This window comes from Melozone crissalis, unplaced genomic scaffold (assembly GCF_028551555.1).
Source record: "Melozone crissalis strain CALT ecotype California unplaced genomic scaffold, PUWL_Pcris_2 ptg000034l_1, whole genome shotgun sequence".
NCBI lineage: Eukaryota > Metazoa > Chordata > Aves > Passeriformes > Passerellidae > Melozone > Melozone crissalis.
Window position 1 is genome coordinate 21,600,569 of NW_026535812.1, and position 20,872 is coordinate 21,621,440.

At 44.6% G+C, this 20,872-nt stretch overlaps 1 protein-coding gene across 1 annotated transcript in view; it reads right to left on the minus strand.

The window, feature by feature from the left end:
* FNDC3B (fibronectin type III domain containing 3B) overlaps positions 1 to 20,634 on the minus strand; it is a 185,059-nt gene extending 164,425 nt beyond the window's left edge. The window contains exon 1 of the mRNA XM_054282594.1: positions 20,561 to 20,634. The gene's annotated coding sequence lies outside the window, so the exon portion shown is untranslated. The remainder of the gene's footprint in view (positions 1 to 20,560) is intronic.
* Between the last annotated feature and the right edge of the window lie 238 nt (positions 20,635 to 20,872).

Genomic DNA, 20,872 nt, shown 5'->3' on the forward strand with positions numbered 1-20,872 from the left:
ATGACCTGCTGAGCAACTCTTCCCTGCCTGACCACCTGTAAGCTCCATGAAACAATATCAAAGTTGAGGATTCACATCTAACATCTTCGCAGTAGTCAGCAGCTCACATTTCATAACCAAAGGCAGAAAAATCCTTACAAACACCCACTAAATCAGGATTCAATCTCTTTAAGGGACTCTGACACTTCAGCAGCTTTCTGTCCCTTCCTATGAAGAGAACAGGCAACATCCAAAGCTAAATGCAAAGGAGCAGTTGAGGTAGAGCCAAGGCTGCCAACTCGGGAATGAGGGCATCTGTTCCACAGGGAAAAAAAGAGAAAGCATTTCAAGAAATAAAAGCACTAATTCTGACAGCACAAAACTGCAGCCATGACATTTGGACCTTTCTAAAATACATTTCTCTGAAAGTTTTTAAGTGTCACTTATTCTTTTAATAGGCATCCACATCTAGCCTCAGTAATAAAACACGCTTACTCTTTACATCTTCCCTAGTCTCTATTCAAATATCTTTTCTTTACAAGAACACCAAATAACTGTGGTTTTACTGGAGACAACAAGAGGCTAGTGCTCCTGGAGAAGACCTCAAAGCCAGCTACCATTTTTAGTATGCCAGAAATGATGGAACCTCTTGGAGTGTTCTAATACAGCCGTAGCCAAAGGATATTCTCATTCCAATTAATTACACTTGCAACATCTGACAAGTTCATGGGTGGAGGAGATCCATTCCAGGGGAAGGTCCCTGTGCACTGGCCCTGGTGTCAGCACATGGACATGGAGGTGCTGACTCTCCTAACTCTGTCTTGGGGCAACGCTCAACTCCACACCCAGTGACCACCACAACATCCAGCAATGCTGCCCACTAAATACCTGGACACCAACCTTGACACAGGTGTAAGTATATTCAAGGGAGTTTGACTAATTGAGACCAAATATAAACATACAGGTAAAGTTTTAAACAGCAACATGGGGTAGAAGAGAGAAATCATGACTTTCACAAGAGATACCACCTGCACCTCTTCTTGTGGCAGAGCACACCTAAAGATATTTACTTGACTGTGGCCAGAGGTTTCATAAGAGCAAGTATTTCCTTTGAAAAGCAGTTCCACAGAGAGAAATATGTATGTTGTCTGAACACCACATGCTTGGACACACTCAGGCTTCAGTCAGCACTGCAGCAACAAAAGTTTAATTGTAATGCTTCTCATTTCTGTTGGCTTCCCCTTGTTAGCTGGCACAGGGTAGAGCCTACTCGGTGCCTCACATCAATAACTGATGTTCAAAGTAAAATGCAAAAAAAGGATGTCTTGATCTGCTCACGAGCACAGAGCAAGCACTTTATTATAAAGTCATGTTTATTCCGGAACACTCAGTGCCTGGGGGAAACTTGCTTCTAGAAATATTGTGCTCAAATGTTTTGTAGTCCCAGCAATGCCCACAATCAAAATTTACTCCCAGCCAGCATAAAGCATCACAACTGCCCTTCCACCTCGTGGCAGGTGAAGCTTGCTGGTTTCTCCAGGCACAGCTCACAGTGTTGGGTTCACAGCACCTTTGGGTCTCTGCTCTGAGATCACCTTTCCATCCCACCATCAACCCTCCAAACTTCACCAAACTAGTGGGTCTGCACATTTAAAAGCTGAAATCAAGACATTTCCAAGGGCAAGTAGCTGCATTAGACACTGCCAACAAGCTCTGACTAGACCGCAGGAGCAAGGAAGGGATTTTGGAGAGCACAGTGTCTGCTCTGACACATCTGCCCACGGGGCACAAAAAGAATGGAGCCAACTATGTGAGCAGAGAAATCTTTGTCCTTAGGTGACACTGAGGCAATCTACACATGCCAAAATCGTTGTGCAATTAGTATGTTCTTAATTCTGTACCCTCAGAGAAGTGTACTTAATCAAATCAAAACAACGTAATGCAAAATAAAGCAACCCAAGTAGCTAATTAGCTAAAAGATGTAGAATGGAAGCAAAATGAAGTGTCTAATTATATAACTTCAGTTCAAGTATACAACACACTACAAACCTATAAAAAAACCATACCACTTGCTAATTTAATCTAAACAATCCAACTAAGCACTACTGCTGAGTAAAACTGAAGAGAAAGTTAGGAAAGTAACAAAATGGTTAAAGTCTTCCCAGTGAATTTCACTGACATCTTTTTAGTCCATTGAAGTTAAATGACAAACTTGAACGAAATTCACAAGATTCAAAGCCTCCTTCAAGACAATTTCATGCAATACAATTCATTTGAAGACATTATACCAAAAAACAGAGGCTTTTTGAGGTTTTCTCCAATATCCACAGAAATTCTATACTCTCCTGTATACTCAGCATTTACTCTCACAGCAGCATCTCAATCTGCAAAGTCATTAAGCCTCTTGAGAAATTGGACAGGTAATAATTCATCAGGGGATAATTTCTTTCAAAACCTTCATCCCCATTACTGCATTTCTTTGCCACTCAAACACACTCCAGCACTGACATCCTCAGTCATGATTGTACAATCTGAACACGAGCCATCCAAGCTGATCAGATCACTGACAACTTAACAGCTCAGAAACATTAAGTGTTTTAGGGATAAATATCTTGAAAACAATGAAGCTCTGCTGATATGCATCAGAGAAAAAGGCCACCTACATGCCTGTCAAATTCCCATTTTTGTTCTAACCTGAGCAACCACTACAGAAAACAAGCATCTGTAGGAAAGTGAGGGAAACAAAACAGGTAATGGAGCATTTCAGAGGATATAAAGTCCCCTCAGACATTTATCCAAATTCAGTTTCATAGACACTAAGTGCCAAATATAATGAACATTTCTGAAGTTTGTTTATGATAAGCTGGCTTTAGTTGTTTTAATTATATGTCACCATCACAACACTTAGCATCCCAAATCTTCCCAGGTATCCTGGAAATAGCACCAGCACATTCTGCAGAGAAATGCTGTAGCATTTGAAAATACAATGGGAATATGTCTTTCCTTATAAAAATCAAAGCAATTGTTATTAAAAATAAGGCATTTTCAGTACAGTATACTAAGTTCAGTAAAATTCAGTTATTGAGTAGGAATGCATTAATTTAATTGAATCAGATGGACTCAGGGGTCTCTCTCATTAGGAGTAAAATAGATTAAATGTCAGATTATTTGCCAAGGTATTATCAATACTTTCATGAAAATTAATAAGGGTTAAAAGATTGGGCTTTTTTGAGTTGTCTTGAGTACAATAATAGTCAATTTAAAGAAATTTTAAGGAAGGCTTTAGAAAACCATTTTTAGAAATACTCAAGAAGCCCTAAGCTGCACTCAACATGCAAGTTCCCATCAAGCCGCATTAGCAGTCCTCTAAAATACAGAATTAACCAAAAAGATGCTTGGAATTCCTTCTGCATTACACAGACCTTCCCATCTGCAGTCTGGCACCCCAGCCCTCTCTCATGCCTACACTGCACTCCTTCAGGCAGCCTTGGTCACACAAAGCCCAGTCCCAGGATGTGACAGCGAGGGCACAGCAGCCCGGTGTAGGAGACCCTGGGCACCCCAGCTGAGCCACTGCTGCAAGGGCAGAACCTCCACTCACACACACAGAGAGGGAAACACAACCCAGGGCCACATTCTCGGGTGGAAAAACCACACACATCTCATTAATAGTTGCTCCAGATCTCAGCACTCTTTTTTTTGTTTTGTTTTTGGATGTGTCCCAGTAGCTGAGATTTCCAACCAGCATATTAAAGGATATGTCAATAATCCAATATTTCTTTCCACCACCTGGAATCCAAGACACACCTCTAAGGTACCTGTTACCTTTCTGTTATCCATTCATACTTTGGAAATCCAGCGTTAGAGCTGTGCCCGCACTTCAAAGCTTGCTATCCCTTCCCCCATAAGGACAGGGGTAAAAGATCCCTGGACAAGCACTTCAAGTCAAACACACCCTTTGCTATTTCAGGCTCCAACATAAGCAGATTACAGCTCAGCTGTGTCCTGTCTGAACTTTTGTTTCTCTCTTGCCAATGCTGCACTAATTATCCCTGAGAAAAGACAGACTTTAATCAACAAGCAACGACCAACTTTTATCTATAAACTCTTTTTTCCCATCCAAGCTCTGCCTCTAAGTAGCTATTAAACACCAAGTTTTAGCAGTGAGTAATTAGGAGATACTCTTACCACACAGAGTTAATGCAGAATTCAAACAAAGCAGGAGATGCAGGTCATGGGGGCTGCCAGGGATGCCCTGTCCATGGGAGAAGCCAAGATGAATCCCTGTCCCTTTTTACAGGCTCAGTGTGCTCCTGCTGCACACACTGTCACAGCCAGGCTGCTACCCAGTGCAACCTGCTTTGCAGTGAGTAAATATGAAAAAGCACAGATCTCTGCCTCAAGGTGTTGAGAGGAGAAAGGGAAGATCTTTCTTGATGCCCTTTCACACAGGGAATGTGCAAGCCCGCCTCTTCAAACATGAGAAACAGGAGCAGAGACAGCTTCAAAGGAGGGAAAATTAGTTCTTGGGACAGGTAGCTAAAAGGAGAACATGTAATTTAAATGAGCACCAGGTAGTTGAGCTGGTTCTTTTAACTGGCACATCACCTGCTAAGGAATACTACACAACTCAGAGCAAGCTGCCCCACACACAGCAGAGCACTGAGGAGCACCTGAAGCACTTCTGCACTTCCCTTCCCTTAATCCTTCTTCAGCGTGGGAGGTGGTGCTCAGGGAGAACAACCACTGACACTGATCTCAAACAGCACCAGTACTAAAAGACTAAAGGCAAAGCCCAATGCACTTTTTGTCCATTTTACAAGGATGCAGTCCACCCCAGCAGGAACATCCCTGCCTGCTGGGGAGCACACCGGGGCAGCAGGCACAGGAGGTGCCCCAGGACACACTGTGCACAATTCAGGTACAGCAAGAGCATCACTGGACCCTCACTGCCTGGGCCAGGATGTCCTCACCCAGCAGCAAGGAGACACAGAGATTCAAGGTTGACTTCCAGAGCAGCCCAGGGAGTTTGACTCACTGAGCCAAAACAAGAATAAAGGCAGTGAGAGGCAGGACTGACCTTTCAGCAGCAGCACCAACTCAGGGCTGTGTCATCAGGACACAAACTCACACTCTGATGTGCATCAGTAGCATTTCATCTACTGATAGGCATATGGAATTGGATCCCAGCAGCTCCTTAATATCATTTTGTTTAACTACTTGAACTATTCCGCAAAGTTCTGCACAGCAAACACTTGTGAAACCATTTCCTTCCCCCACTGACGACAGCACTTAGAGAATTATTTGATTTACACCACAAAGGGAATTCAAACATAGCTCAAGAGCAAACAAAACTTCCTGCACCATACACACTCAACCTATATGAGATGTGTGACAAAAAACCTCAGTGTTTTATTGTCCTTGCGACTTGTGTGCACTCAATACCCAAAGCTGAAAGTTTCATCTTCACAGAGTCAGTCAGAATCATCCCATGAGAACTTCTGAGTTGCCACAGCAATCAAATGTTATTAGAGGGAGATTAATTGGAGTCAGTACATGCAGTTTAGGTTTAGAACAACAACTGCTAATTTCCCAAAACTGATGAGAACTGAGGGGAAAAACGGACTCGAAAAACTTTATCTACAACTGTAAGCTCTTTTTTGTTTTTCCAGAAAATACAACTTGAAAAATTTTGATTCCCTTGTTTGAGAAAGAGGGACACTTCAACTAAAATCCTACCCTGATACCATGGTAAAGAAGACAAAAATGTAATGCAGCATAAAAAAGGGTAAAAGAGAGAAGCTAAGAATAGCCAGTGAAAGGAGTACAAAAATTTGGTAAGTGAAACCAAGGCTGAAGTCAAGACAAGTCAGACAAAGAAAAATAACCATGACTTGCAAGAAAACAGAAAACGAGCTGCATTCTAAAATAAACTAAGGAGGACTGAACTCCAATAGCAGCATAACCCCACTGCAAAACAGAAGTGAAAATAGGGCTAATGATGCAGGGGAAAAGAATTTAATGAATTCTTCTGTTTGGTATTTGGAAGAGCTACAAAATGCACTTGTTGACTTACCCCAGTGGGCAAGCCAGGCCCAAAATGTTTCAATTAAGTTTTGATTCGAGCCTTTAAAGAAATGCCTGACCTATTGCCAACAACAGGACACACTGATGCAGAGGGATGGAGCAGAGAGAGACTGTGTTAGCCCTGCACCAGCAGCTGAGAGGGAAGCAGGTTGCCCAGTGCAATTACATCCCATTAGTAAGACACAGCTTTCAGATAAAACAATCAAAAGTCAATGAAGGATTCCAGTGATGAGGAATGCAAAGATAGGAACATAATCAGCATTGTCATTCTCTATAAAACAGGCCCTGTCAAACAAATCCAAGAGCGCTCTCGGCCGAGATTACACCTCGGGTTGGAGAGAGAGCTGTGTTAGCACATGTGTGTTCTTGAGCCAGCCTCTGACTTGGTACCACACAACACTGATAAAAGAGCTCACTCTGCACAATCAACATGAAATATCTTCAGTGTATCAAGAGCTGGCCAGCCAAGTGACCACAGATTAATCTGTGAGCTGATAACACTGTGTGCCCAACACATGGCACAGCAGCCCTCTCAAAGGGCTGGCATTTTTATGTGGTCCCAGGCCAACAAGGACTGGACACTAAAGAACAGGAGCAGAAGCGGGAGCCAGGCAAATCAGAACTGGGCACAACATTAGAAATGAAAATCCAAAGATTAGCTACTGAAGTAGATGGAATCAGCAGGGGAAGTGAGCAGTATTCCCTCCTCTTATGGAAGTAAGACTTCATGCACCCACCAGAAATACAAATTACAAGTCAGCCAAGATAACTTTATCCTTTCTAAAAAAGAACTATAACCTTACTAAACCAGGTGTAGGCTGTACTGCCTACTGACAATTGTATTAGTTTGCAAAGTTGGCATTTGTAAGGGAACTGTCCTTGCCTCCCCTACCCACGGCAAGTCACCCTTGTACAAAGGCTTCCTACAGACACAATACAATATGCTGAGCAGAAGGCAAGTAGTCATTGCCCTCTTGCCAAGGAAACCTCCTCTGGGAGAGGCTTCCAGAGGTAGGAATTGCACACAGGCACTCCTCAAGAGCAGCCTTGGGGAGGGAAACCCCCATACATGTGCAGAGGACTAATAAGATTTCTAGTCCAGCCTCAACTGAAACAAGCCCCAGACAAAGTATCTCCAGTATTTTCACCTCTGTGTCTTGTTTTCTCAGCTGCAAAATGGGGATAATGAAACACATCACTTCTGTTAGTGCCCTGGTCTCTTCCAAGGGAAGAAGAACCAGCATACTGGTTATTCACCAGTGTTTATTTAATGATTTCCTACTAAAATTGACAGCCTGCCCTGGCCAGTAACACTAATTATCACTTCATGCGATCTGTTTGACTGTCCACATTAAAAAAACTACAGCTTTACACTTCAAGTTTTTTCATATTGACCTTCCTAAATCAGGAAATGCTTAGCAGTTTGTGGGTGAGACTGAAACTAAACCATACTATCCAGCCAGGATTAAATAAAGCCCCACTGATCACTTCTGCTGTGCTCCTGGCCCTGCCAACCTGCCCAGGGATGCTCCCTCTGCCCCATTCCCAGCCAGGCTCTTCCAGTCAGCTCCTGGCCTCCCACCAGCACTTTCCCCTCTGGAAGCTAGTTCTTGTTGCCCATGTTAACTTTTCCCTTGCCACAGCAGGCTGAAATCCCACTGGAACAATAAAAATCAGCTCCAACATACTTTGCACCAACGCAAGTGGCCACGATGTGAGATGCTGTTCCCAGTTACCTCATTAACTCCCCAGTCAGAGCAGTTTTAAATTAAAAAAAAAAGAAAAACAAAACAAACCAAACCAACAAAAGCCACTTCTAAGTGCACTGGCTTATTGTGATTTTTAATTAGCACCAGGATTTCAGATAGTGCACACCCATGGCCCCAGAAGGGGGTGAGGGGAGTACGTGTGTGCGCTTGTGAAACCATTGTTCCCCCGTCACATACAGCTCATCCTCCAGCCCATCCGAGCTCCCAGCTGCCCAGTCACACAACTCCTAAAAGTTCAACAGCTGGGTGTTTTATAAGCCTGGAGAACTCCCAAGCCAATCCTTACGTGGCTGGCAGGGAGCCCTGGCCAAAGGCTGGGGACCCCACGGGGAACGTTCAGCGCTTCACCTTCCTGACAAAAGGCAAAGTCCACGCTCACAGCCCAGCACAGGCAAGGCAAAGCCCACGCTCCCACACCCAGCACAGTGTTTTGTAAGCAGCAAATGACAGAGCCATCGGGCAGTGGCTGGGATCCAGGACCTGCAACCATCTGCAAGTTTGCTTGGCTTTTGTTTCACTTTCCAGCGCTGATGGATGGAAACAAGGCTCCCAGTTCTTCTGAATTAGCATAAAGATAATTAAAACAACTTGTACCCCCCAAGCAGCTCAGGAAAATGCACATCACAAGCTTACATAAGAGTATTGATAATATATTTAAGTAAAACCTGCCTCTAAAACAAAAAAAATTCTACCCCAAACCAAAATCTCAGTTGTATCACAGAAAACACCTTTGCCAACAAGGTCTGTGACTCCTGTTGCAGAGGAAAAGGCTCAGATGAAAGCGTGCAGGACTCACTGCATCCTCCTCTCTCCAAAGAAACATTAACTTCTGTCTGACACAAAAGCATTTCTGCTGGGAAAGGGGAACATCATAGGTCAGTATTCAAGAAATTTCAATGTAGCTACCAAGCAATTAGCTGGATAATACCTTCTCTACATGCTTTTTCCTTTTCCAGAGTCCTAGTGCAAGCAGACCTAGCAATTTGTAAAGTGGTTTTACAGCCACTTGCAAAGTTGCAGATGACCAAATTTAAATTCTCCTTTCCTTATCACTGAAAGAATTTCTACTTCGGCATTGCACATTTGTTCACTGATTTCACTTATATAAAAAGCTTTTATCTTGTATTTCAGTACAGCTTCCATCTTCTACCAGCACACAAATTCAGGCATTTTAAAATATTTAAATTCACATTTGTATAAGCCTGACCTTGTTACATTCTTTTCCTCCTAGGATAAAGTGTAAACAAAAGTTTATCTTGCATTCTGATTTTGCTTTGAAGCCTGCGATTATCTGAAGAATTAACATACTCTTTCCTAGAGATTATCCTTGGTAAAGTTTTGGATACAAACCTCTCCACTTTGATAAGTGATCCACCACTTCTGGAAAGCACCTTTGTTGTTTGACCTGATGTTCAAAGCTCTTTGAAGGCCGCCCATCTCCTTTCCTGGAACCATGTTACATCAGGACCTTCTATCAGTAAAAGTAGCAGGACATGAAAGCGAAATTCCACCAGGATTGCAGCCATACTGGAGCTGCAGCACCAGTACTGCACAGCTCTGCACATGCACAACTTCAGGGGCAAGCAAACTTGAAAAGAAGTTGCCAGTTGAAGCTGAATGCCAGTTCATTAAAAACTAAGGATTAGAGTTATAAATTTTGCAGCTGCACTGAATGCCCACAGTACTTTCATCAGACTATATTCCAGGTTCTCTGCTCTCCAACTCCCTTGAAATCCATCTGCCGCTGGTAAACTCCTTATTCATATATGGGAATACCACAGGCACATACTCTTTAATAGCCTTGCATTAAGCCCTGTACATTAAAAGTACTGAGGTATTTCTGCATGCCCTAAATTGGCTCCTGTTTAGATAGCTGGGCTGGGTTTGGACTAAGCTGCTCAATCAAATTCTGAATAAGTTTTTATTTATTGACATCTTGTGTCTACACATTCATCTGCCAGCACTGGCTTTTGGCTTAAACAGTCCTGTATGCATTCCATGTTTACCTCTCTGATGGATTTAGAGATAGTAAAGTTCATTGGAACTTCTTTCCTGTTAAACATTTCTCCATCTCATCTTACGAGAAAGGCTTTCCACACTTCCAGTCATGCCTGTAACCCTCGCCTGTAACTCTACCACTTCCAATTTACCCATCTTTCACTAACATAGGTGATCAGAAAGGTGATCACTTTCCAAAACAAATCCCAGAGGGACTTGCAAAATACTGTTAATCTCCCTTCCCATCTCTATTAAAGGCAAAATAAGATTCTCCCCTTGGGTGGATACCTTTCTTCATGGCTGTATAACCACTATCAGACCACGTTCACACTCTGGTTGAGCAGTTGCACAACAAAGTCTCCACATCTGCTCAAAGAAACTTCACTGCTAATATTGATCACAAAGGTCAGGAAGAGCTCTGTTGGCAGAAAAACAAAGAAAACCTTTGTCTAATATACTAGAATAGATAAAAAAGGGATTTATCTGTTTCTTCTTTCCAACTGTGTATTCTGTGTATGATGAGAGAAGAGTTGTTGCTTCCCATCTGCCAAATCCTTTCATAAATGCACAAGTCGAATATTGCAAAACATTTTCTGAGAAAAGTAGGGATATGAAAAAATAGCAAATCAGTGATACTTCATACAGTATGCAGCCAACATAAAATACTCACTGAAGAACCAGTCAAATCTTCTTCAAAAATTTTAAGGAAAAGTTTTCTTCATGTGAATCACCTACACTTTGCATACAGCTCCTCAAATTGTCTTGCACTTGCCAGGCAATAGGAGCAGGAGGAGGAACAGTCCAGGGAGCACAGGCAGGACCTCAGCAGAGAGAAACCTCCTGCCCAGCCAGCCATCCTGGGGGAACCCTTCAGGGAGCCAGCAGAACACACTTACATCTCACTTGCTCCACAGAGCCAGGACACTTAAAAAAAAAATAAAAATCGACGTATCCATAATAATGGAAAATAACTCTTCCAAGGACAGAAGAGGAGGGAAGCTGACAGATCCAATCTGCCATCCCCATACACTTTCTAACCCGAACCCAAGTCCTCTGCCTGCCGTGTGAGGTTAGTCCAGGCAGCAGGCCAAGGCTTTGCTTTTCCCTCCCGAGTGCAAGGACAGATCTGCCGCTGCCACGTGGCCCAGCAGAGCCAGGGAGCTGCACCTCATCCCAGCCAGAGGTGCTCTTATCACTGTCCAAGCCAATCAACTAAGAGTGTGTTCCTGTATTTCCTTGTGCTTCATCGAGACAGAACGTCACGGAACCTTAGATTATAGCAGGGCCAATAATAATAATACACTTGGTCTACTTGCAAACTGATCCAGTCAATACTATTTTCCATGTCTTGACAAATCCCTATTTTCTCTGTCCCAGTTCTCACATTTCACTCGCCTTCCTCCCCTTGCACTAACCCAATACACTGAAATCAATACACTGTAGTCTAGAAAAACCTCACAAAGGAAAACGGAAATAGAGAAATAAGGAATTAGTAGGACAGACAAGAAAGGACTCAGATGTGCTACCAAGAGCGGGACTGGAATAGTCTAGAAGCTCTGAGAAACTGAAAAAACTTTGCACAGCAGCATTTTAGGGCATAATATCATCCTGTTTGACTGAATGATCGCAAAATGCCAAAAGGAAGTGAAACCGTTGATGTCCAACTTCAGTGTTTTAGATCCACAAATATTGCCTTTACAGTAACATAGCAGCTCTCACACATCCACTGAAGCAACCCATTCAGAGGCACATAAAAATTCAAGTGTAGCCACCTCGTTCCTTACACAGATTGTGGTTACAGAAGTATCTGAATGACTTGACTCTCTCGTTTTACCCAGAAGCCAGAAGTGGAAGAGATCAGAGATCCCTTTGGTTGCACTCGGCAGAATTGCCTAATTTCCACCACATCACCATTTCCTGCCCACTGAACGAGGCAGCTGGAACAGCTGGACGAGCACATCCAGCCCTGCTAACCCAGAGGGGAAAGGGTAAAGATAAAACACCACACACACACAAGAGCTTGCAGGGAGAAGACTCTTAAATTGGGTAACAACACAATTCCTCTCTGTTCCTCATCTCCTCACAGCTGTGGGCGTACAGTGCCCTGACTGCTGCTCACAGCGCTCACTGACCCGAGGAACAGCCCTCAAGGCAGCAAAGAGTTTGCACTGTATGCCTAACGAAGTCACAGAGGATGTTTATGTTTTGTGCAGTCACTAAAAGCACCGCTGAACTTAACAAGCAATAATAAAGATCTGTTAGAGCAGCATATGGAGCTGCAAAAATAAACATGTGCAGAGCAGAATGAAACAAGTTAATTTCACCGCCAGCTGACACACAAGGAACAAGGATTAAGGCTCAGATCACAGACTCATGAATGGTTTGGGTTGAAAGGCACCATAAAGACCATGTAGCTTCAATCCCCTGCCACAGGCAAGGACGCCTTCCACTATTCCCAGGTTGTTCCCAACCCTGTCCATCCTGGCCTTGGACACTTCCAGGGATGGAGCAGCCACAGCTCCTCTGGGCAACCTGTGCCAGTCTCACCACCCTCATATTAAAAGATTTCTTCCTAATATCTAAGCTAAATCTATCCTTTCAGTCACTTCTCTCCACTTTTATATCAAACTCTACAGAACTTTTGCTTTGTGGAAAAACCTCAGAATTCCTCTTTAGCCATAAGATTTCTTGTGCATTGGTTATGGCCAGCTAAGAATAATATAACCTGCATGTTCAATACCAGGTAAGAGTGTGACCCTAGACCACTAGTGCCTAGGATCTAGTACTAAAATTCTCAATGAACTTTATTTAACTTCCTAGCATGGTGAAAACAGCTGAGTGCTGCACAGTAGTCCACAAAAGACATCTAGCAAGACATTAACTGGGTCTCTGGTGTAATCCATAGGATATTTCTTACTCCTGAACATGACATTATTACCTCACCAACATCTAAGTTAACCACAATGGGAAGTACAAAGTCATTTTGCTTTGGTCCTTTCAGCTTTCTCTTTGTTGACTTCTGTTGTTGTTTTGAGGTCCTGCTGAACTCTAATGTAATTTAGTTTTATAAAAAATAAACCAAAAGGACAACATACAAATAGGAAGTTACACAAGGCAACACCGTGGGAACGAACCACCTACCTGCTTAAGTGCAAGCAAAACACAGAAGTACCAGAAAACCAGGCTTCACTTCTGCTTATTGTGGGTGTTTTGTCAGTATTACAGACCAGGAAGGTACCTACAGCAGCCTAAATAACAAACTTCTGATTATAGAACAGAAAGAAATTGACTGTCAAACAAACTGACTTATAAACATACAAACTGACACCCTGAAATGCCATAAAATTAACCATTTATCCTCAGAACATCCAACATACATTTCCTACAAGTACAAAAGGAGGTTGAACTGTTCAGAGCAGATCTGACAGCCTGCAGGTCACAGTGCACACAGAGAGCAGGGGTCAGTCTTTTGGCTACAGAATCATTTTCAACTGATCCAGAAGTGTAAGTGTTGTTTCACTCCACAATTTCTACAGGGGATTATTTGTGACACTGTGACATTTTTTCTGCTCCTCCAAGCCACATAAGGTCACTCATTTAAAAGGAGACAACATATGTACATGTTCAGACATCAACACAGACATACTGAAGCACCACTTAACTACGATTTATACTGAATTTAGATTTTTTTTTTTTCACCATCCCTTTCTCTTTTCTGTAGCACCACCAGCTTTCTGCAGCTCATCCTGCTTCTGGCTTACTCTCCAAGCCTAAGTTCTCCAAAGACCATGTGCAGTTCCAGAGGTGGAAGTGGTGGAAGGAGTTAAACACAACAGCCAAAACAGAAGGCCACCTCACTACACCAATCCCTCATTTCCTTCCTTATAATAACACCCTTGCCAACCAAGCCAGGAAACTTCTGACCCATTCCTCAGAACCAGCCTTTGAAGATGGATTTTCCCTCCTTGTATGGCTGGCTGGGACCTGTACCATCAGCAATGCCTCAACCTGCGATCCAAGGAGCAGCACGTGTGGTCCTGTCAGACCAGGCCACTTCAGCTCCATGAAGCACATGAGGACCACACAGCACGGCCCTCCTGGGTCACCTGCAGCCACCTTGGGGCCAGGACACTGCCACCTGGGCTGCAGAGCTGGGCACACCCCAGTGCACGTGTGGAGGGACACATTCCCCGTGTCCCACATGCCACGCAGAGGCCACACGTCACAGCCAGCGCATGAACCCAAAGGGAAGAGCACAGAAGGGAATGCAGCGTTCCACCACAAACACAGATCTGCTGCCCCTCCCTCACCCACATCTGAAGCGTTCAAGAAAAGCCAGCTAAGAGCAAACGCCGTGCCAAATTCAGTATTGTGTCTCTGGCTGCCCAGCTCCCCAGACTCGGGGGTTGTCAGATGGGTTGCTCAAGAGGAACGCTGCTCCTGTGGCCAAATGCTGCACCCCAAACCTCCAGCCTGGAGCACAGGAGCATAAAAAACCTCACTGCATGCTAAGGATCACCTTTAACAGCCTTGCAACCAACAGAATATAAACCATACTGAGAGATAATAGAAGGAAAACCCTACTGTGGTATCAAGAATCACAGGTGGCTAATGAATATGTGTGTAAAAGAAAGGATGGGCAAGTGGGACACTGAGAAAAGCAGACCTTGGAATTAAAAAAAAAAACCACCTCATTAAAGCAGAAGCCAACTCCATAAAAATCCAGAGTAAGAAACTGTTGTTTTCTTTCATTTGCTTTTCTTTGAGCTGCCACAGCTTCTAACACTTTCCAGCATTCGAAAATAAAGACTTGTTGCTCTCTCCTCCCCAAGGCAGGCTTTGAGAACAAATTTCCTAGTTAACCTGCCAAAGCAGAAGATGTGATAGCAGCTGAACATCCCTCTGCCCTGCTCAGGGGATGACTCAGTGGAAATCAGCCCTCAAGAAACGTGTTGCCATCCTTCAGACAATGCAACCAAATAGGAACAAATTCTTCACCTTAAAAGTCAAGCCTCCCAAGGTAGCCACAGTTCAATACAGGACTGTATAACAGAGGATGACTAACACATTTTGGGGAAAATCTACAGCTTCTTTTCAACCCCTTTTGTCAGTTTTTAATACAGTTAATAAAAAAAATAAATCTCCTAACAAGCCTATAAAATCATTTCCTCAGAGCTTTGGAGCAGTACAAAAGAACAGGACATGAGTGTGTTCTAAGCAAAGTGAAGTAAGAACTGGTGAAAACAAGACCAACATTACAACTGTTTGAGTCAAACACACCCCTCAAAGTCAAACACCAGTTACCATCTGCTACAAGAACAGAACACACAAACATGTATGCAGCTAGATTCCAAACTTTCATTCAGTTCAAATACACCTAGAAGAATCAGATACATGGTATATTCCAATTCGCCTTGTCTTGTCACAGAAAGAGGAACTTTTTCCACTTCAACATAAGCCATTATTCCTGATACTTTAACACCATATGAAAGACAAGATACTGAGTCTTCCAGTAAAGCAACACCCTTGATGGAGTCAGTCAAGCCAAAGCTGTGCCTTTGCTTTTCAAACTCACCATTTCCATCAGTACTTATAGACAAAGGGAAAAAAAAACCACACACACTATTCAGGCATTACAGACCCCAAAATATTCCACAATCTCTGCAGTTCTCACTGGGTGTCTTCTGCTCTGTCAATTCATTCTAATGAAGTGATGCTTCTGGTTGCCACACATTTGCTAGTAACAAGACACTGAAGGCAATTTTTTCCATTCTGCAAGTTGACATCACATGAGTCCACAAAAAACACAGGCTGACCAGAAGGAAACCTACCCAGTCCTCTCATTATCCACAAATGCTTTCATCCTTTTTTTCTCTGCTGCATTATTCCACATCAATAAATAAATGAGGAGCAGAGCAATACGCAGCACTGAGTAACATACTCAGATCAGTTCAAGTGTCTGCAAGCATAAGGTCACTTATGTTACCTGAATTGTCATTGAATAGGGACATACTTCTATAGCAAAGGCAAGTTATAAAGTGGAATTAATTCTTTCAGCTAACCAACCATACACTGAAGGAAAATGGTAAGGTCATCCTGAAACAATCAGGACAACTCTCTACTCCCACACTGCTTCTGCTATCAAGGTCCAAAATAATCACTCCATCTTACTTCACTACAGTTCTGGGTTTGACTAAAGAATTGTGCAGAAATATTTGGGGGCAAAAGACAATACTGGGATTTAGGTTATAAACACTGGCTTTTTATTAGTGGGTGAGTGGAAAATGGGGAGCAACCATGTAAAATTGACACAGCTGCACAGAGGCCCAGAGAACCTACAAACTAAGAGCAGACTGGCTTTGCTAGTTCAGATTAAAAGCATGGGGAAATCTGTCCACAACATCCCAAGCATCTCTGAGGGTGGCAGGGGTCATCTAAAATTGTTGTTTATTGAAGTTTTTATTAGCCTCTTGAAAGGAATTTCTTTCTCTCTTTCCAAGGCATTCCATATGAAGCATTCCTGGAAGCATGAAGTAGATGTTTAAATACATGTATACACACATTCTATTATTAGAGTCCTCTGCAAGGACCTAATAATAGAGAAGTCCATAATTTGTATAAGGCAATGATAAGAGACCAGGATGTAAAGCATGTTTTAAGGTATTTGCATTGCTGCCACAGAATTGCAATACACTAAATCCACACAGAAAAATCAGACAGGCTTATCACCTTCATCTCCAGAGAATTCAAGTGTTTGCTCTCAGTTATTCTAAATCTAAAAAATAACAAGATAAACAAAAACACAAGAGCAGAAACCCCTCTCCTGAATCCATCTTGTCATTGCACTGAGTATCTTATAGAATGAGGAGCAGATGCCAGAACAAGCAAATGCCACATATTAGTATTAGCTGTAGTTTCATCCTCTCAAAAAAAAAATTATAAAATATGTATTTCATTATTTAGGAATTGTTTATTGCTTCATATTACAAAACTAACACTATACATAGCTGCAGTTTACTAAACAGAGCATCCACACAGCAATTTTCAGTATATCACCATTATAAACTGTCACCATTAGAAAAACAAATAGAGAATGTTTCTTATGCTGTTGGCTTTTTGTCTGTTATCTGCTAACAAACACCACAATTTACTTGTAAACAAAGGATTCCTCAGATGAAACGCAGAAAGCATGTCACTGGAGAAGCCCTGCATTTTAACCTCTAAGCTCAAGGAAACCCATCCTTTTCCCAATTAAAAGCACCACAAAGATTTGCTCCAGGCTGCACTACCTGGGACCTCCAGGGAATATTCCTGCTCGAGAACAGACTTTAACACAGACAACGTTTTCCTTGAGTACTTGCTCAACAGCACCGTCATTTTTCATCCAGAGCAAAGCACAGATTTAACATCCACAGCAGCATTTCTGAAAGGCAACTCATCTCTCCAACACTGTTGCAAATTCCACAATAAATCACATTTAATTAGTTTGTGCCTTTTTTTCCCTTTTTTTTTTTTTTCCCTGGCTGTCTGGAATCCGACAGCAAGCAGGCTTCCAACTTCAGTTTTGCAAAGAGGCGCTTAGAATAAACTGATAAAAACGCCAAGCACCACGTCCCCACTGGAAGCCGCTTGGAGTTATCTGCTCGCTGGCACACCAGCATTCCTGCCTGTAGATGGCTTTCCACCGCTGTGTATCCAGCGGCTCCTATTTCCACCGCCTTGTTTGAAGAACTTCCCTCTTCCCACATACCTTCCATCTCCAGGGACGGATCACACAGGGACACTAAACCTTGGCCGTAAACAATACGAGTTCTGATCCAGAGGACCCTCCACCGCTCAGCAGCGCGGAGACAATCGCCGAGGCACAAATCCTCGGGGCAACGCTTGGGAAACTTTGTCTCGCCAGTTATTTTGCACAGCTGAGATTTACACAGGGCTCTGCTGGCTTCTTCTGCTATTTATTTTATTTGCTGCACACCAAAGGCTGCTGCAAACAAATGGAATTTCGATAACTTGCGGCATGTTGCTCGAAACAATTCCAGTGACACTATTTCCAGACTTTAAACCAAACAGCCTTGGTGGAGCGACAGGATGCTGTCCCAGTGTGTCCCAAAGTGCCACCCCACTCCATCTCCCCCCATGTCTTTTCTTTGGATGGAAGTGGCAGACTACAGTGAAGAAAAAAGCACTGCGGAGAGTAATTTGTTCGATTCAGGTGTTTTCAGGCTCTGGGCCTTGTATTTAATTACATGTGCTTAGCAGGCATTTATCTTCATGCTACAAGCATTTATTCATACTGTAAATGTTGGTTCTGACAGCCTCTTTTGGTTCTGACAGACATTTTTGAGGGAAAAAGTCAATTATACTTATTAGAAAGTTCATTAATACAACCACACACATGCACAAGTTTGCTGCATGATCTGTACATATTTTCTTGAACAGATTTATGAACTGCAGAAGTTTGACAGCTCTTAACTGCTTCTCTTTCTCAGAGAATATAAAGAAAACTATAAAGTGAGGAAGAAAAAAAACCAAATTCTCTGCTAAGAAACAGGTATGATGGAGAAAACTTCTTTTAGTTCCCTGAATACTACACGTAGGAAAAAAGTGCCAGGATAAACACATTTCAGATTGAAAGTTACAAACTTCTCTGCGACTAATGATAAAATACTTACAGTATGGAGTTACAGCTCTGAGCTTCTTGGCTATAGCAGAATATCAGCTTATTTTGGCTGCTAGCTACCTTCATTTCTTATCCTTTGGCCAACTATAGGCTAACAGTATGAAAAAACCCTCTCATTGCTGTCCCAGCAGCGACCTCAAACCCAAACCAGATGAGTCCCAAAGGCACAAAATTTTAAAAAAGAAAAAAAATAAGTAAAACATATCACCTTCCACACAGACTCATCTCTGAGCTACATTATAAGCATAAAGTAGCTGAAAGATACCGAACTGGGAGGAACAATACACCATACTTCTGGGGCAGCAGACGTTTCTGCCACAGCAGGGTCCCAACACAACCACAAATCACAACAGCTTTGAAATTAACGAGAGGGAACCGCAGAAGTGCTGAAGATTAAGAGAAAAGCACTAACAGACCGCTTCTGTGCGAGACCCGAAATGACCCCGGGAATTCGGCCAAAAATCATTTTCTTACTGGTAGCACCGGCAGCGACTGCTGAGAAAGACACACGGGCCGCAGGTGAACGGGGCAAGGGGAGCGAGATGCTTCCACTCAGGAGGAGCCCTCGGCCACTCCCGAGGTTCATGGAAGCCATGCCTTTATCTGGATTCCCAGCCAAGCACACATTGTGCCATCCGTGTCCAGACCGGCCGCTCCCCATCAGAACAAAGCGCAGACCCGGACCAGGACAGGCACTGCCAGGCCTGGCACTCCCAAACTCTTTTAAAGCAAGTTCTGCTGCTACAAAAAAAAAAAAAAGAAAAAAAAGGTTGAGAAATAGTGGTCTACGCTTAAAAAAAATCTGTGGAAGTTTGAAATGCCATTACCCAGCACATTGTTAAACTCGAGTTAGACTGGTTTGGCACCTTTCAGGAACGTACTGTGCTCTGCAGGGTAAGCGGTTAAGGGATACAGCAGCTGTGGTTAGGGCACAGGTAACTGGGATATGTGAATCCTGTTCTCACAGACCCAGCACGGAGTCCGAATAGCAAACAAAAAAATCCACAATAAAAAACACCAACAAGGAACTCTAATCTCCACATATCTCAGTTCCCCCCCCACCCCACCCCGTGATGGGGTAACTACCCCTTTAAGGCCAGTACTTTTATACACTCAAAGGACACAAAGAAATGCAAATGAAATACAAAATTACTAATATGGAGAGAGGCAGGCTTGCCCCGCGCCTTCTATTCTACAAATATAGATGGGATAAATGGTTCGTTACATTTAACTCCAAGCCGCACTACCTCCGCCAAAACCTTATTTAAATAGAACATTTCTGAGAACCGGGAAGGGGGGGATGCAGCTGTGGTCTTAACCTAAGAAAGGTTAAGCTTTTAAAAAGGGTTGTTCTTTTTTACTCCGTCTGCTGGTCGCATGCCATTTTAAAAAGGTGTCTGGCAAGCAAAAATAAAAAGTTTCCAGGGCTTTCCTTCCCCAAGCCGCCTCTGCCAGGAGCCCGGCGGGGAGGACGGGGCCAAGAGAAGACGGTCGCGCCTTTCTCCAGCTTTTTCTCCAACATGCCCTCTGGATCCCGACGTTCTGGAGGCGGAGGAGCCCCCGGTTCCTCCACCTGCCCGCAGCCCCGGCCGGGCAGGGGGCTGCGGAGCGGGGCGCGGCTCGGGGGTGCCGCGGGCGGGCGCCCCGCACACACCGCGGTGCCCGCGGCCCCCGCCGGCCCCGACCGCTCCCGCACTTCTCCTCCGGGAGCCGCAGCGGGCGGGGAGGGCGGCGGCGATGACAGCGGCCGGGCCGGCCGCCCCCAGGGACAGCCGGGCGGTGCTGGAGCGCCCGTCCCGCCGCCAGCCCCGAGCGCGGCCGCTCCCGCCCGCCCGCCGGGCGCTCCCCGCGGCGGACGGAGCCGGCGGGGCGGGCAGAGAAACTTTCCACCGAGTGCGGCCGCGTCCCGCCGCCGAACAAAAGAGCCGGGACCCGGAGAGGCGCCGCGGGGCGGGGGACGCGGCTGCCCGGCGCTCGGAGCGCAGCGGAGCCGCGGGGCTCCCCGCCCGGCACCCGTTCGCCCGCAGCGCCGCCGCGTCCTTACCTGCGGGAGGGCGGTGCGGGGCGGCGAGTCCCGGTTAGCTGGAGCGAGTGCCGGGAGGGCTCGGCGGGGATTCCGCCATGTCAGTGATGTCGGCACCACATGGGGCCCCGGCCGGCCCACGCTACCGCGCACTCTGGAGTAGCGGCTCCCGCCGAAAAGGCGGCCGAGGCGGGCGTGGGACGCCGGCCAGCCCCGCTGCCGCCCCGCCCCGCGCCGCCGGGGCGGGCGCTCCGTGAGGGGCGGGCACGGGCGGGCACGGCGCCCGGCCCCTTCGGCCCCAGCCGCTCCGGTTCCCGTTCCGCCTCGTCCGCC